This window comes from Danio aesculapii, chromosome 8 (assembly GCF_903798145.1).
Source record: "Danio aesculapii chromosome 8, fDanAes4.1, whole genome shotgun sequence".
NCBI classification, from domain to species: Eukaryota; Metazoa; Chordata; class Actinopteri; order Cypriniformes; family Danionidae; genus Danio; species Danio aesculapii.
The window spans coordinates 32,673,260-32,691,215 of NC_079442.1; the positions used below are offsets into that span (position 1 = coordinate 32,673,260).

General features: G+C 34.7%; 1 protein-coding gene across 1 annotated transcript in view; it reads right to left on the minus strand.

Moving 5' to 3' along the window:
* The window catches only part of nfic (nuclear factor I/C), a 242,356-nt gene that overhangs the window by 220,766 nt on the left and 3,634 nt on the right, over positions 1–17,956 (minus strand). The gene's annotated exons all lie outside the window — the stretch shown is intronic.

Sequence of the window (17,956 nt, forward strand, 5' to 3'; positions counted from 1 at the left end):
TTCACCGCTCTTCACCGAGTGCAAACACAGAGGCTGTTTTACAATATGCGTTTTTCAGCAACCTTGCGTCCTCGTGTTATGTCATCATCAGCTGCCAAAGTTCAGTTTTAATACTCAAGACCGCAAGAACAGAGGAAGCATGAAACTTCTCGGATGTGTCTTGATATCGAGGACGCACCGATGCAGACTTGAGCTCCGATCTTGCTCTAGAAGTCCCAGAAGTCATTGCGACTGGAGGTGGAAAGCGCAGCATTTTATTTAGATTTATTATTAAAGTTCAGAGATATAACTGATTTACCTGAGGAGTTTCCCTAAATGAAACGGTAAAAGTAAACATTACCATGGACATCTTAATAAAGGAATAAACACCTTAAGGGTGTTTGTTTGCTGAAATTCGTATTAAAATCTGTTTTATTTAAATTGTGCAACGTATATTTATAATGTTTTTATGTATAGTATATATATATTGAAAAGGGGAAAAACAATAAATCGTTGTATGAATGCTGTAATTTTCCATTAAAAACGCATGAAGGTCATGTGACCATCAGGAAGAACCCAGCACCTAATTTCTGAAAGGATGCGTTTTCTGTTCTTGCAGTCTCCTGAGTTCATTCTTCTGAGGACACCTGGCAAGACCGGTCTCCACATGAACGCAAGTGCGATCTCTGCGATCTTGGAATTGAGAAACAGCCAGATACATGGACATTGGAGCATTTAAAGCCGTAAAGATCAGTGGATTCATCAGCGGATCGCTCGTCTGTGTTTGTGCTCGGTAAACATCGGTGAAGTGCTGTGAACTCATGGCCTTCACGGCCATTACAGTCATTTCTGTTGAGCACGTGAACACAGTGGTAAATCAGCGCTGTTTAAGAACGCCATCAACAGTGCCTTAAATGTTAACCGAGAATGGACTTTTATTTTTTTCAGTACCGAAATTCAGTAGCGTGACATGTCTAATATAGTGAAAGAATCAGTTCATTAACTTGAGTTTGATTAATGGCATCAAAAATGTTTGTTTGGAAAAGAAAATGTTAGCTAACTAGTGCCATTTCCCTTAACTTAGCTGACAATGAGGTCCAATATCCCTTTTTATTTTCACTATTCATTCAGAACGGGCCATTGAGTCACTCGGAAGGTCGTGAAAGTATAAATGTGTCGGTTTCTCTTCGCTGATAAGATATACAGCCAAGTACACAACATTCCTGTGTGACTTAGGCGATACTTCCGGGTTTTTTCCCACCGCAGCCTCGATTTTGCTGTTTAAAATGGCGGCCACGTGAAGTCAGTCCATATACTATTATTGCACAATTTTTCTTTTTCAAATATTTCCCAAATAATAATCAACAGAGCAGGGGATTTTTCACAGCATTTCCTATATGTTTTTTTCTGGAGAAAATCTTATTTGTTTTATTTTAGTTTTTAATATTTTAAGGCTAGTATTTTTTGCCCCTGAAGCAATATTTTTTTCGATAGTCTACAGAACAAACCATCAATATACAATGACTTGCCTAATTACCCTAACCTGCCTAGTTAACCTAATTAACCTAGTCAAGCCTTTGAATTTCACTTTAAGCTGAATACTTGTATCTTGAAAAATATTTACGTAAAAATATTACGTACTGTCACCATGGCAAACATAAAATAAATCAGTTGTTAGAAATTATTATTAAGACTATTATGTTTAGAAATGTGTTCGGTGAAGCAGAAATTGGGGAAAAAAATATACAGGGGGGCTAATAATTCTGTCTTCAACTGTATTGTGCAGCCCTACATTAAAGTTATGAATTATTTGCACGCTACACAGTTTGTCTTTATCTGTATTTTGTCCAACATTGCACTGAATGAAATTATGTTCACAAAGAGCTTGATTTTAGAGTGCTGTAGTTAAGAAAGCTATACTCATTTAACTGCTAACCCCACCATGCAATCTATGCCCAACAAAAATAATCGATGAAGTAAATAAAGCTGACGGCAAAACCTCTAGCCTTTATTGACAAAGCTTACACATGGATCTATAATGCAGTAGATGCTACCATGATTCATGGTTCACAGGGCAGCCATGAACAAGATGGTACGATACTGAGAAAAGAGCCTTGCTCAGCATCAAATATCCACCATTAGCATAATGTTAGAAATTAATCACCAAATCCTCCGCGGGACTCCACTAATGGCTATTAGAAAATGATTACACCGCAGTAATTTGCCAGTGATTATGCTGTGATAAGCTAATGACCCGACAGCCTGCAGCAGAGTCCAGGAACTCTAATTACATGCAGATTAGTTAGCACATGTCAAGACCTCAGGACAAGCGCACAAATTCAACCCGAAAGCGGCGATCACTAATGATCTCTTCATTAATCCAATTATATATCTACATTTCATTTAGGAGGGATCAGCTACTGATGATATCTGAGTCACCAAAATACCTTGGCCTGGCAGTCAAATCGACAATTATAGGAATTAAAATTAACATTCAGCCCTTTTTAATGCTACAGGCTGCATATTGTATAAAAGCAAGTGCTGCATTTTAAGCCAGGACTAAAATAGCATGCATACAGGACATGTGACTGTAATTTTCATGTTGAAATAACTGCCGAGGCTTTTATTATGATGTATTATCATGATATTGACAGTTTTGGGGAAAGTTACTTCTGAATGTAATGCATTACAATATTGAGTTACTCCCCAAAAAAGTAACAAGTTGTGTTACTTAGTTACTTTTACCTTACTTTTTACCAGGCTGAGGCTTGATCTCTTTCAGAACTTGCAGGTTTTTACCTTCTTTTACTTTTAAAAACACATTAATAAAGGAAGCTTACACCAAATAACAATTACCACGCTCGAGGTATGGTTCATTGAGCAGTATAACCAGACAATATTTTAATGCTAAGAAGGGTGGCATTGGACCATAACTTTAAACTGTGTCTTAATGATGCTGGTTTTAAGATATAGATAAATCATAGATTAACTGCCTTAACTACATTTGTGGCTCAAGGACAACTTAAATGTTTTTCAGAATTAAAAATTGATAATAATTCGGACAATAAAGACTTTTACCGCTATCTGCAAATATGCGATTACTTTGAAAGGGCATTTAAAGCAATCTAATTATAGATTCTTATACAAAAAAATATTTTAAAATAATTTCTTCTTTCTACCAAACTGTTAGAGAGAATGGAAAAGATTCCACAAACTACATTAGGCAGAATTGGGAAAGAGAATTAGTGGAAGAATTTCACAAGGCTTTCTGTCAGTAAGATTCAACGCAAAATTACCTGTTTGCAGAGGTGGAAAGAATTTTCATGGAAAAATCTAGTACAGTTGATGTCAGAATTATTAGCCCCCCCGAATTCAGAATTATTAGCCCCCCTGTTTATTTTTCCCCCAATTTCTGTTTAACAGAGAGATGATTTTTTTCAACACATTTCTAAACATAATAGTTTTAATAACTCATTTCTAATAACTGATTTATGTTATCTTTGTCATGATGACAGTAAATAATATTTTATTGATATTTTCAAGACACTTCTATACAGCTTAAAGTGACATTTAAATACTTAACTTGGTTAATTAGTTTAACTAGGCAAATTAGGGTAATTAGGCAAGTTATTGTATAACGATGGCTTGTTCTGTAAACTATCAAAAAATAATATAGCTTAAAGGGGCCTATGATATTAACCTTAAAATGGTTTTTAAAAAATTAAAAACTGCTTTTATTCTAGCTGAAATAAAACTAATAAGACTTTCTCCAAAAGAAAAAATATAATCAGACATACTGTGAAAATTTCCTTGTTCTGTTAAACATCATTTGGGAAATATAAATTAATAAATATTATAAATAAAAGGGGGGCTAATAATTCTGACTTCAACTGTATGTTTTTTCATTACTCCCAAAATTAAAAGCAAAACAATTGTCCACACCTCAAACTTGCTGGAGGATATGTGAGAAGGTTGATGTAGACCAGGGGTCACCAATCTCAGTCCTGGAGGGCCGGTGTCCCTCCAGGGTTTAGCTCCAACTTGCCTCAAAACACCTGCCTGGGTGTTTCAAGTATACCTATAAGACCTTGATTAGCTTGTTCAGGTGTGTTTGATTAGAGTTGGAGCTAAAATCTGCAGGACACCGGCCCTCCAGGAACAATTTTGGTGACCCCTGATGTAGACCATCTCCATATTCTCTGGAACAATGTTTTGTCAGAAATGGAAAAGATCTTAGGATACTATATACTGTACCAAAACACTTTTTACAATTTATCTTGGAAACTAAGAACAGGGGGTAGTGAAGGAGGATGTTAACCTTGTAAATATATTAAGTATGGCAAGCAAAAAGAGTATTACCAGATAACGGTATAAGCATGACACTGTCTATTGGTGATTGGATAGAAATTGTGAAGGAAATAAACAATGTGGAAGAATTGACATTTATTTTGAGACTTAAAATGGACTTATTTCTAAATGCATTCTGAATGCATTGAATCTGGAACAATGTAAACTCCCCAATGTTGTGTCTTTTATTTACTTAGTGTTATTTTTGCATTTGTTTATTATTTCATGTGGAATATTGTAAAATTGTATATTTCTGAATGTAAAATGTTCCTGTAGTAAAAAAAAAAAAAAAGTTCTCAATAAAAATGAAGTAATGAAAAAAAAAACACATAAAAAATAATGAAAGCAATGTGTTTGCTACTTTTGTACTTTTTTGTCTTATTAGTTAGGTAAAAATCGCTGTCCATCGAGACAATCCCTTTTTCCTTTTTGATACATTCAAAATTATGAATGCATTTTGACTATGGTCATTTTAATTCAGCAATTAATTTTTTAAAAAGTAACTCAGATATTATTACTTAATTTTTTTAAAGTAATGCATTACTGTGCTCATTACTTTGTATATAGTATACTATAGTAATATTACTATTATTATAGTAATATAGTATTATATCACTTATTCAGATAACTTGTATAACTTATCCAGAACTGTAAGTGATCGTACCAAATTTTATTATTATTATAAATAGTACTATTTTGAATTTTTAAAACATATTATATACAATTGAAGTCAGAATTATTAGCCCCCCTTTGATTTATTTTCTTTTTTTAAATATTTCCCAAATGATGTTTAACAGAGTAAGGACATTTTCACAGTATGTCTGATAATATTTTTTCTTCTGGAGATTTGTTTTTTTCGGCTAGAATAAAAGCAGTTTTTAATTTTTTATGAACCATTTTAAGGTCAAAATGATTAGCCCATTTAAGCAATTTTTTTGATGGTCTACAGAACAAACCATCGTTATACAATAACTTGCCTAATTACCCTAACCTGCCTAATTAACCTAATTAACATAGTTAAGCCTTTAAATGTCACTTTAAGCTGTATAGAAGTGTCTTGAAAAATATCTAGTCAAATATTATTTACTGTCATCATGGCAAAGATAAAATAAATCAATTATTAGAAATAAGTTATTAAACCTATTATGTTTTAAAATTGTGCTGAAAAAAATCTCTCCGTTAAACAGAAATTGGGGAAAAAAATCAACAGGGGGGCTAATAATTCTGAATTCAACTGTATATTACGGAATATTGGCACAACAAATGTATATAAATATCATCATTATTATTATTTACTGCATTATATTTTCATTCATTTTTAATATTAGGCTTTATTTCTCACAAAAATAAAGATTCAAAAGGTACATTTAAGGTACAGTATTGACCCGTTAGGTGTTGATTGGCACCCTTTAAGTACTAAACATATCTTTCAAAAGGGTACCATCCTAGTGACAGCTTTATTACCTTTATTTCTGAGAGTGTAGTTATGCCGCATGTAAAAATTAGGATATTTTTAAAATGTAGGATTTAGTTTTTAACATTTTAAATGTTTGATTACACTCTGTTGACACAATTTCCATTCAAAATAAATATTACATGAACATTTTTACATATAGCCCCTTTAAAATGATTCAAAACCTCTGAAGATTCACTAATTCCAATCCAACTGCTTTACACACGAAACTGTTCTCCACTTCTGGTTAAGGTTTAATCGTGGAAAACAAAAATATGTGAATTATTTTTACATCATAAAGAGCAACCAGACCTCTCAAAAAGTCCAAACACATATAGCACTAACTGCATTCTGTTATTTGGAATAGAGTTATTATGACCGAACATCTTTACATCATCACATACAAAAATGCTGTTCAATTATGGTTAAGGTTCAGTCATGGAAAACAAAAATGGCAATATGAGATTTTTGACCTTTTACAGATGTGTGTCTGTGGTGTTGTTCTCTGTCCCAACTATATGAATCATTTTCATGTGCTTTGTGTTTCAGTTTTGGACACACCTCAAAGCTTAATTCCATTTTCCAAGTCAGATAAACAACGTTACATGCCGCATGTTTACAGAACTACACAGATGATGCATGGGGTTTGGCTTTAAGCATCAGTGTTTAGGTTTGGGATGCCGTCCAGTTACTGGATAGAAGAGAATGGGTGGATTTGTTGTGAATAAAACAAAAGAATACTGTGTGACAACCCTAAATCAAAAATATGCAAAGCACCTGCAGACAGATCAACAGACTGTTATAACTGCACATAATAAAATAACTAATATTGCTGACAAGCAAAAACCATATGCATAATTAACCTTGATTTATTACCTACCTTAAAGTAATCCTTGTACATTTTAAAACATGACTAAAATTTTGACATTCTCTTAATAAATTATCTTGAAGAAAATAACCATTTTAAAGGGATAGTTCAAAAAATCATTTACTCATCCTCAAGTGATTCCAAACCTTTATGAATTTCTTTCTTCTGTTGAACACAAAAGAAAGTATTTTGAAGAAAGATGAAAACCTGTAACCATTGACTTCCATAGTAGGAAAACGAATACTATGGAAGTCAATGGTTACAGGTTTCTGACATTTTTCAAAATATTTTCTTTTGTGATTAACAGAAGAAAGAAAATCTGGTTTGAAACAAGTAACAGGTGAGTAAAATTAAATTTTTGGGTGAACTATCCTATCCTATCCTAACTATCCTATGTTGACTAGATAGGATAAATGAAAAAACAAACTGTTGTCTCCCTCTTGTGGTAAGATGTAATATTTCAGCCTAGACAGAATTATATGCGGGTCAAAAACAGTTTTGATGTCCACATAAAATTAAGCAATTGTATCTAGAAAGAAAGTATATTAATGATTTAATAAAAATTATTTATTTACACAGAAACTATATTGATCATTTACTTGAGAAAAAATCTAAATGTAAAAAATGGGTGAAATAATGTCCATGAGCATAACATTCATATGTACCAAAATACTTATCCAGAACTGAAGTGATTATAAACTGTATTATGATTATAAACTGTAGTATTAAAATAAAAATTAAACAAAACTGTGCTATCAAGTAGGTAAAACCAGGTCATTCATACTTCCACTGAAGCTTTTCATCAAGTCTGGACTTCTTACTTGGATTTTATTGATGTTTTTTCAAGCTGTATTTTAAGTTATGAAATGTCATAATTAAAAATGTATGTATTTTATTTTACTATTACTTTATCTTTATATATTTTAATTATATTTATTTATTTATTATTATTGCTATTATTTATTTATTATAATTATTTTATTATTTATGAATATATATAATTTATTCTGTCTTTAAAAGTCATTGGATTGTTAAAATGGGCATTGTCTGTTGGTTTGTTTCAATGTGTTTTGTGATTAATATTTAAAATGTTAACAAAAAGATGCAATAAAAAAAAAAAAGTACGTAAAACCTAGTGGTTAAAATGACCAACATTTTAAATAAAAATAAATCATTTAAAATTACAATCAATTAGTATTTTAAGGCTAAACTGGGACCCTTAAATACACTTTTAATATTCACATCAAATGATTTTTGTTTAAATATGCATGCAGGCTATAAACTACTGTTATGCTAAATGACATTTGACAATGACGATGTCTGATTATCATTATTTTTGCAACCAAAAGAAACTTTCAAATGCAGACATTAAACTATTAAACTATTAATGTTATGATTTTTTTTTTCAATTAAAGACGTGCTTAAAATGTAGTTAAAGACAAGCTTGTGTAATAATCAATTAATCAAGGCACTTTTAGCCAACATACATTCTTTTATTTACATTATTATGTTAGATATGATTTTTTCGTTTATTTGATTACTGTAAATTTCAAAGTATTAAAAAGGTTATGAATATGAATCAAGCAGGTAGTGTGGGTCATTGTTCATGGCTACCATGCAAGTAAAGCACTGATTGGATGACCAAAAGGCTAAGAAAGTAGACGTAACATGGCATTCGGCTGTCTGTAGATCCGATCTCACAGATGGTGTCAGGATTAAACTGGACAACTGGCAGGCAAAGCGCAAAACTAAATATTTTCCTTTTTAAGGTGGTGGATTATCCGGGACCAACAGATTGCCTTTTCAGTGTCTCTGATTTACAGTTCATTAAGAGATGAGCACTAAAGCTTTAAGATCCATTTGGCATCACAGGAAAAATGTTTAATTGTGCGGCAGCAAGACTTTATATAGTTGCAGCAGTTACAGTTATGCTCATTAGTTTGTATAACCATGCAGAATATCCAAACATTGTGCAATTCTGAGTGTGCCTCACACAGGTTAGTGGGCTTGACAAACCACCTGTAGAAAACACACTGTTTCATCTCTCTGACACTTTAACTGACACTTGCACCAGTTTTGCACATTTGCACTGGTCACATTCTTACAATCACTCCACATCGACTAAAAAATTTTACTGTGTGTATTGCCTTTTAAATCGTATGCTAAATGGCTAAATGTAAGTGTAATCAATTTTGAATTGGATGAGTGGGGTGAAATGTACCAATTCTGCATTCTAGGAAATGTGAAAATATTTTATATAGCTCTTGAAGGCCGATTTAAAGAAAAATATGGGGAAAAATTGACTTGTCATTCAAAAGTTTACACCCACACCTTTAAATCCATCATACGTCCTTCTTGAGCATCTTGAGCAAGTTATGTTCTATTTCCCACTCAGAAATACCACAAGAGGCAATTCTACAAAGAGTACGTACAGTTGTGAAAAGAACTGTTATCTAAACAAGCTTTGTTAATGGCATAGTCTTTCAATTATTTTATAGCTCATGTCATTCGAAAGCTGTGTGCACGTTAAATACGAGCATTTCCAAATCACAGGATTAAATAAATGAGATTTGAGAGATACAGTGGAAGGGGAAGAATATTACTGAATGATGGCAAAGCTTGTAATACAGCACAAAAGTCATATAGACCATTTTTACAATTTATATTTATTGTTCATTACTGAGCTTAGAGCATCATGTGCAATTAATGAAAGTATAAAGCTGAGTAAATGATCACAAATTTACTTAGGCTTTTTTAATTGTAATAAAAAGAGCTGGTAATATTTGTTTATAATGTGAAGAGCAGCATTACAGTACTCGCAGTCAATAATAGCAATAAAAAAGAAAACACGTCACTTGTTTAAGGGTGGCATATACGGCATTGATTTAATAATTAAATTGTTCTTTGAAATCTACATAGTAGGTATGTGGCTTACTGTAGGCAAGTTCAAATGTTCTCCAGAAACAGTTTTATATGCTCATTAATTATCCTAAAATATACATCGCTAGAATCAGAAGCTCCTTATTGACCATATTTGGATAAGTCCTGAATATTATTGAGATTCGCTCTGATGCTCTCTCACTCATACACACACACAATCACCTTGTTTAATCACTGATGCACTCAGAAATAACACATGCAAACTAATCATGCATCATTTGTGGTAACATATTTAAACAAATTGAGTAGATGCCTTCTTAAATCTTTACAACTTAGGTGGTAGATTTTTTTTAGCTCGCCATCCACCAGAAAAAAAAAAATTCTCCTTGTGTTGTGAATGAAATATAGGCTAAATTATAATTATACTCGACAAACGTTTACAACAAGATAAAACTGAGTAAACTGTGACAGCATCTCAGTTCTGGGTAAACTTTAACATCTAATATCATAATTAACCAAAAATTTAAAATAAGAATATCACACGATACATCATACAATATTTGCAGAAACATTTCAATCTCATGCATTCAAGACAATAAAGCATCACCCATAGAAAAATTACTGTGATGCAAAATCATTCAGAACATGGCTCTTACCTGAGATATTATTAAAACAGCATTTGAGATTACGTGATTGAGATCTGTGTGCTGGTTAGTTCGGTTACCCGATCATATCTTCTGATGAGGCAAAATCATATCATTTTTTGTCAAGCTCATCAAGGCATCAGTAAATGTGCTTCCATTGTAATTTTTTCATGAATCCTTTTATCTGGCAAAAAAAATCCTGAATTGGATACAAAGTTTTTATGCAGATGTTTAAATGTATGAGCATCTAGTTATTTTTCATCTAAAATGCATATAAAAGAGGTGGATGGCAGTATAGCTAATGTACAATCAAATTAAGGCCGATTTAAAAATTCTGTATCGAGTGAACACGATTGGTCCGGCGTAGCCTCCGCACAGTTGCATTCCCATTGCCGTACCCTAATGCGCACCTCTCAAACAATTCAACTGCAAGTCGTAATGATGACACAGCGTAAGTTCAGTGATTGGTTGGTCTGGTATAGCTGACAAGTGTGGGCGGGGCTGAGATGTTTAACAAGTCTCGAGTCCCACAGCTTTTGATTTGCGTTTACTTTATAATTAAAAAGTTGTAGAACGTTCAACAGAAACACTTTTACTGAATAAATTTCAGTATGCGCATTCGAGAAGTCATGTCACTTAGTTATAGGTGATCATGTATTGATAAAATGGATGGCAGGAATGGACAAACCAGCAATAATGGACAAACAGTCTTCTGAGGTGCAAGTCATTTATTTTAAAAAGACTCAAGCAGCTTCTCCTACCACAGCAAATTCCACTTTTCTTTTTGATATTTGGTGCAAGTTTATTTGAAAGTGACTACTTCGTTCTCTTTGACTCATTGGATGGAAACTCTGCATTATTCGCAAATCTTTTATGCGATATTCCAATTTTGTGCATACATTTAATTCGTATCTTATGGCAATCACTCAACACTGATGTATAAATTGGGCTTAAAAGTGCATACAAAGTCACAGATCACACGATCCCAAATATACAGTAAACATCTCCAGAAATGTGTAAATATCCAGGTTTACACACCCGCCCACCTCAGGCTCAGCCGGTACTGACTGGCTGCATCTGTGAGGGCTGTTTCGAGCGTCTCCTCAATGACCATCCTCTCTAATTTTAGCCTCTGCGCTCTCTCTACTGCTGGGAATGATTCATGTCAGTTTCCAGACGTCTGAAGTCACGGGCTGGAACCACAACCCCCGTGCTGTCCCACTCTCATGCTTTAGAAAATCACTACGGGGGAAAGATTCATGGGCTCTGGTACAAATTCTGCCATCCTCTCGGTTTTGAGTTACCATCAAACTCTGCTGTTTAATGGGGTTTGGCGGTACAGCCCCGGGGTGGACTTCCTGTTAAGTCTGAAGTGTTGCGTACACGGGTATTCGCAATTTGTGCCATGCTGATGCAAGCCTGACCACGTGTGTCACTACAGCTTCACGGCGGTGGACGTCAAGCCTGACAACCAAAATAGGTTCTGCTTAGCTCAATATTCTACAGCCTTAAAGAAGACATAATGACTGATACATTTACTGTGCCAGATTGAGTATTTAAAAGATTTGAGCTTTCCTACATCTCTGCGGGACATCAGCAAAGCTCTTGGGTCAGCAATTAAGAAAAATCAGTTGATTTTTTGGCGTTCTTATGTTGTCATCACATGCAACTGGAATTACTGTAAGTACATGTTTCCAGGTCAAAACTGGACATGAACGCTTTCTAGAGTCTACTACTGAGAATCTTGCTGATCATTTTAATATCCGAGTGGGGGGTTGCAATATATATAATGTTAGGCAAGGCAAGGTAGGTTTATTTATATAGCACAATTAACATTAACAAGAATAAAAGAATCATAAACCATAAGTATAAGAAATAAAAACAACAAAGAACAAAATAATATAAATAATAAAATGTGTGTTAAAACTGGTTTAAAAGGACTGAAAATATTTATCATTCATTCTCTTTTCAGCTTAGCGCCTTTATTAATCTAGGGTTGCCACAGCAGAATGAACCGCCAACTTATCCAGCATATGTTTTACAAAGCGGATGCCCTTCCTGCTGCAACCCATCACTGGAAAACATCCATACACACTCACTCACACCCATACACTACGGTCAATTTTAGCATAACCAATTCACCTATACCACATGTCTTTGGACTTGTGGGGGAAACCTGGAGCACCTGGAGCACCCGGAGGAAACCCACACGAACATGGGAAGAACATGCAAACTCCACACAGAAACGGCAACTGACTCAGCCGAGGCTCGAACCAGTGACCTTCTTGCTGTGACGCGAATGTGTTACCCACTGCGCTACCCATACTTGAAATTGGTCGTCTCCTTTGAACCCATCCACATGCAAGTGAATGACAGCACTCACACACACTGTGAGCATAGAGCAGTGGACAGCTATTTCTTCCAGCACCTGGGGAGAAATTAGTGTTCAGGTGGCTTGCTCAGGGGCACCTCAGCTGGGTATCAAAAACCGGGAATCGAACCTGCAACCTTTAAGTAACAAGTAAAACTCACTGACATTAGGCCACTAGGACAGCCTGTGTGTTGCCCTGTGTGTTTGAGTTGTTCAGCTCCTTTATTCAGTGCCACACCCTTGTTAAAGCCCATGGTTACTCTTATTAGTTGCCTCAGTGACAGTCTTACCCCCTTGTTTCCCTGTTATCTTGTTGGCCCTTCCAAAGCCTGAAATGATTTGCCTAAAAGGCATAACGGCGAATGCTAATGTAGTCTTTATGGTTATATATTTAGGGAATGAGACTAAAAGCCACTATGTGATTGGCTGAGATGTGCTTCACCTGACCAGGTTAGCATTGCAGGTTTTCCAATAGGTAATACAGGCATTTTCATCTACCCATAGTAAGAAAATCTCTGGTTAAACCTTTTCATTTTTTCTTTGTCAGTCAGTGCTTGATTTACATTGTTCTCTGTTATGACTAGGCTCCTTTCGTTTTGTTTTTTTTTTTCTCGTCATGGTTTTAAATAATTACATCTGCACATGGATTTGCCTCCTTTCATCTTTGCCTTGCCCAACATTAACATCATAGATATAGTGGATGATTATAGCATATGATACTTACTTTTCAAAAAAAAACAAAAGAAACAAGCAACAGCACATCTTTGTGTTTTTTATATCTAAGTAATATATATTATTACAATTATACAACAGTTAAAAAAAACAATAAGTTAATATTGAGTGATTTAATATCTGACAAAACATTATCTGTATCTTTTTTGTTTTTTTCCTTCTTCGGCCAATCAAAATATTCCTAAACAAATCAGAGAGCAAGCAGAACATTGGTGTGAGTACTATTTTGTTGATGAATGAATATTTTTTGTACTAAATCACTTAAGTCAATAGTTAAATGATCCATTCATAAAGTCATTATGTCAGTTTAAACTCCTAATGTACAGTTTTCTGAGCACATAACCGTACTAACAGAAAAACAAGACAGACAATACACTACTAACTATACACTACTACTGTAGCTAAACTCAACTAGGTGTTAAGGGGAGTCTTCTGATTGTTTAAATCTGACAATGTGTACTGTATATTTCTGGAGGAGTAAAACTCATGACTACAGATGAGGTTTTTTTCATGCTCAGACAACAACATTATGCACCAACAGTTGTTGAAAAGTCTAAAAAACATAATATATATTGCTGAAAAATTAGATATAATCTGGTGAAAATATGGTGTTATTTTTGATAACACAAGGAGAAAGCATGCAAGCTGTCGTTTACCCCAAAATTGAAAAATATTGCATAATTAATAATAATACCCTACTCTATTTTCAAAAACTGAGCACAAGAAGATATTTCCAAAAATGTGTTTATACATAAAACGGAAGTGAATGAATGTTAGTTTATCTTTTTTCATCCTCAGACAATAGTTAAAACAACATGAGGGTGAGCAAATGATGACAAGATTTACATTTTTGGGTGAAATATCCATAGAAAACCCCAAGCCACAAGAAAACCTCTATCGTACCCTGAGACCAATATGGTATAAACTTCCCTTCCAAAAAGCAAAACCAGATTGTGCTAATGCAGAATGGCACATTCTCTCTAAAACCCACAAGTTTGATTTTACCTAGAGCATTAGCTGAAGTGTAATTCTGCAAAAGTCCAACTAAGTTGCAACCATATTTGTATTTAACTCGAAAACCCCATTAGCCAACCCTAATCTCCTCTCCACAATTTAGTCCCTACTTAAGGAAATCCTAAATTCATCAGAGATGTTCCTTTGATTAAGTTTTTTTTCTCTTCCCCCTCTTATTTCGTGAGTAGGGAGGAAATCAGATGTGACTCTATCCAAACTACAACAATCTGTAATTTCTGAGAGACACTGAAGTGAATAAAATGATTGTTCCTGAGCTTTAACATGCCACACACACACACACACCTAATCCTCTAAAAAAAAACACATAAACCTACAAATGGTTTGATAGAAATCTGTATTTAAATATATCCATTTACACAACATATTACTCCATTTCCCCTGTTTACAAGAAGACCTCCAGTGCTGAGGTTACAACGAAAAAGAAAGCCTATAGAGAAGCTAAGCAAACATAAACTCCTCCACCCACACTTAAAATGCAAGAAAAAAACTGAAAAATAAGATGAATTGCGATCCCTTTGAAAACATTTTTGCTTCTCTGTTGCAAGTTGATTTTCATTTTCCGCTTGTTAGATGTGATTTCAAAAGGTTGTGGCTACAACAGCACAACATGTGTAACCCACCCACATGTCTTAAGCTGAAAAGAATCACAAAGTCACACGAGCTGCACAAAGAACTCTGCATTCACCTGATATGCAGATGCTATAGAAAATCATCATAGCCCTTTGAAATGATGATTATGGTGGCTTGAGTTTGTTGTACTGCATAAACTTATTATTCTTCTGTCGTCTTCTAATTTCTATATATATCTCTTTCTAGACTGTTCACTACAACCACCAAACTTACACCAAACCTCCCAACTGGTCTGACTCGGGTTGCTATATCTTTTCAAACTGATCCGACTAACGGTTTTCTAAAAACTGACCTGGAAAATTCAGAAAAGTCCCATTGACTTAACATTGGACCAAATTTCATGACCTCATAACTTTGAGCCAAACTGTCATATAGACTTAATGTTGGGCTCATTTAACTCAGACTACCAATCTGCCAATCACTGATGACCTTTCAACTTAGTAGCCACAGCCTAGCAACCACTTACAGCACCTTAGCAACTGTCCCATAGACTTCCATTGTAAAAAATGCCATTGACTTTATATTGGACATACTAACAACAAACCAATCCATACTAGCAATATACTAATCCATACTAGAAACATACTTACCATACTAGCAACATGCTAATTCATACTAAATTTATGCTAACAACATGCTAGTTTATACTAGAAACATGTTAGCGACATGCTAATTCATACTAGAACCATGCTAACAACATGCTAATTTACACTAAAAACATGCTAGCAACATGCTAATTCATACCATAAACATACTAGCAACATGCTAATTCATATTAAATTCATGCTAACAACATGCTAGTTTATACTAGAAACATGTTAGTGACATGCCAATTCATACTAGAACCAAAGAGCATTGAATCACCAAGAGGCGACACTAGTGGGATTTGGGAAACCGCCACTAGATGCCACTAGTGTCACGCTGCGGCCATTTTGGAATGAAAATTCCAATATAACAACAGCATATTATAAGTCTGTAAAATAAACTATTAAAAGTGCTGATGATTGTCATAGTAAGTGTTGTATTGTCGTCTTTTAGGTTGTATCTTAGCTTTAATGCGCTTTAAAAAAAATAAATAAATTAAATCAAAGCAGCTGCTTGCCATCGCGACAGCAATAAGCTCCAATGGACGGCCGATCACTTTCACTGCAAAATGGAGGAATTGCGGGGCTGTTGCTGGTCGCTGCTGTTGAAATGGAATGTTCTATTGAGTGTCACCTCTTGGTCATTCTAAGCTCTTTGCTAGAACCATGATAACAACATGCTAATTTATACTAGAAACATGCTAATTCAGACTAGATCCATGGTAATTTGTTAACAACCACCTGTCAACCAATCAGAACACGTTAGCAACCACCTAGCAACACCTTAGCAACCACTCAGAACACCCTAGCAACCACATAACAACATACTCGACGCTTCCGCTAGTTCACTTTAGTGCGCATGGCGAATGTGACGTCATTGCTGTGTTTGCGGAGGTTCGCTTTGGGTGCGTGCGACATGAATTTGGCTGGCGGAGCGCATGATTTTTTTTTTTTAACTCAAGCGAGCAGATTGCATGGTGCCTTGTTTCATTTGAGTTGAATTCGCCAATTAGTGAAGTTTTTTTTCCCTCTCTGCTGTCGCCTCTATCTTGCATGGTTTGGGATTGGTAGAGCTACGCATCGTTGGATTTGCTCTTCAGTGTTTGGACTCTCAGTAGTGATTTTTAAACCACACTGAACTGAGCTAAACTGAACTGAACTGAACTTAAACACTACAAGCTGAACTAGACTGTTCCAATTTACTATGACCTTTTATGTGAAGCTGCTTTGACACAATCTACATTGTTAAAGTGCTATACAAATAAAGGTGAACTGAATTTAATTGAATATGAATCACTTTGAAGAGATTTTGTCTGAAAGAGTACGACTCTACAGACATCTTTATGATCCGTGGAATCCATAGAAATAGCAACAGCCATGGAAAAGGAGGAACGATTTTTTTAAAAAGGTTTGGAAAAACCTGAGGGATAAGTTTAAAGCCAAAAGAGGCCATGGCAAAAGTGGAGACCCAGGTACACAATTACAGAAATATGTTTATCCACAGTTCACAGGTTTTACACTGATGTATGTGTTACAATTTTGAATTTAAAACAATTTAATAGTTACAAAACTAAAATGAATTCACAAATTATTTTGTTGATAAATAGAAATGAATATTTGAACGTATCAGTTTACAAAATACTGATGCCCTGTTTTTCTAGGCTTTATTGGTGATAATGCTCAAGAATGTTGGACCATTATTGCCTTTTAGCATAGGAAGAGGACAGAAACTAGCCAGATGGAAATGTGTGAATTGTGGAGCAGGCTAAATCTAAAGAAACATCAGTATTTTTAAATTATCAGTATAAGTGTCCTTTTTTGCTTTTTTTCTTGCCATAATAAGCAACCTATGTTCTGTTGTCATTAATATTTTAGTAAACTTTAATACGTAAAACTGTCCGAGATATGAACACAAGCAAGTGATGCATCAAAGTTTGATTAAACAATCTTGAATGGTTATAAAAATCCTTATCATTAAAATAATTTATAAAAATAATTAGTTTAAAAATATTGAATGAAATTATTGATATAAAGTAGCTCCGGAAACTTTCTACTTCTCTGTTTATCCTTCTGAAATTATGGTCAGTTTGTTTTGACCACCCACTGTCGTTTTAAAGAATATCACCACAGCGAACATGGCAAGTATAAAAGCCTTGTACGTTTCATGAGGTGCGCGCGCAGTCGGCGGTGGTCTGCGATGCGGCGCCAGGCGAAAGTATAAATCTAGCTTTAGCAACTGCCCAGCAACATCTTAAACAGTCACAACACCTTAGCAACCACTCAGAAACCCTAGCAACCATCTAGCAACACCTTAGCAATGACTCAGAACACCCTAGCAACACCTTAGCAACCATTCAGAACACCCTAGCAACAAGAAACTTGCTGATCCATACTAAAAACCTGCTAACCTATATATAGTTATGCATCTATGCC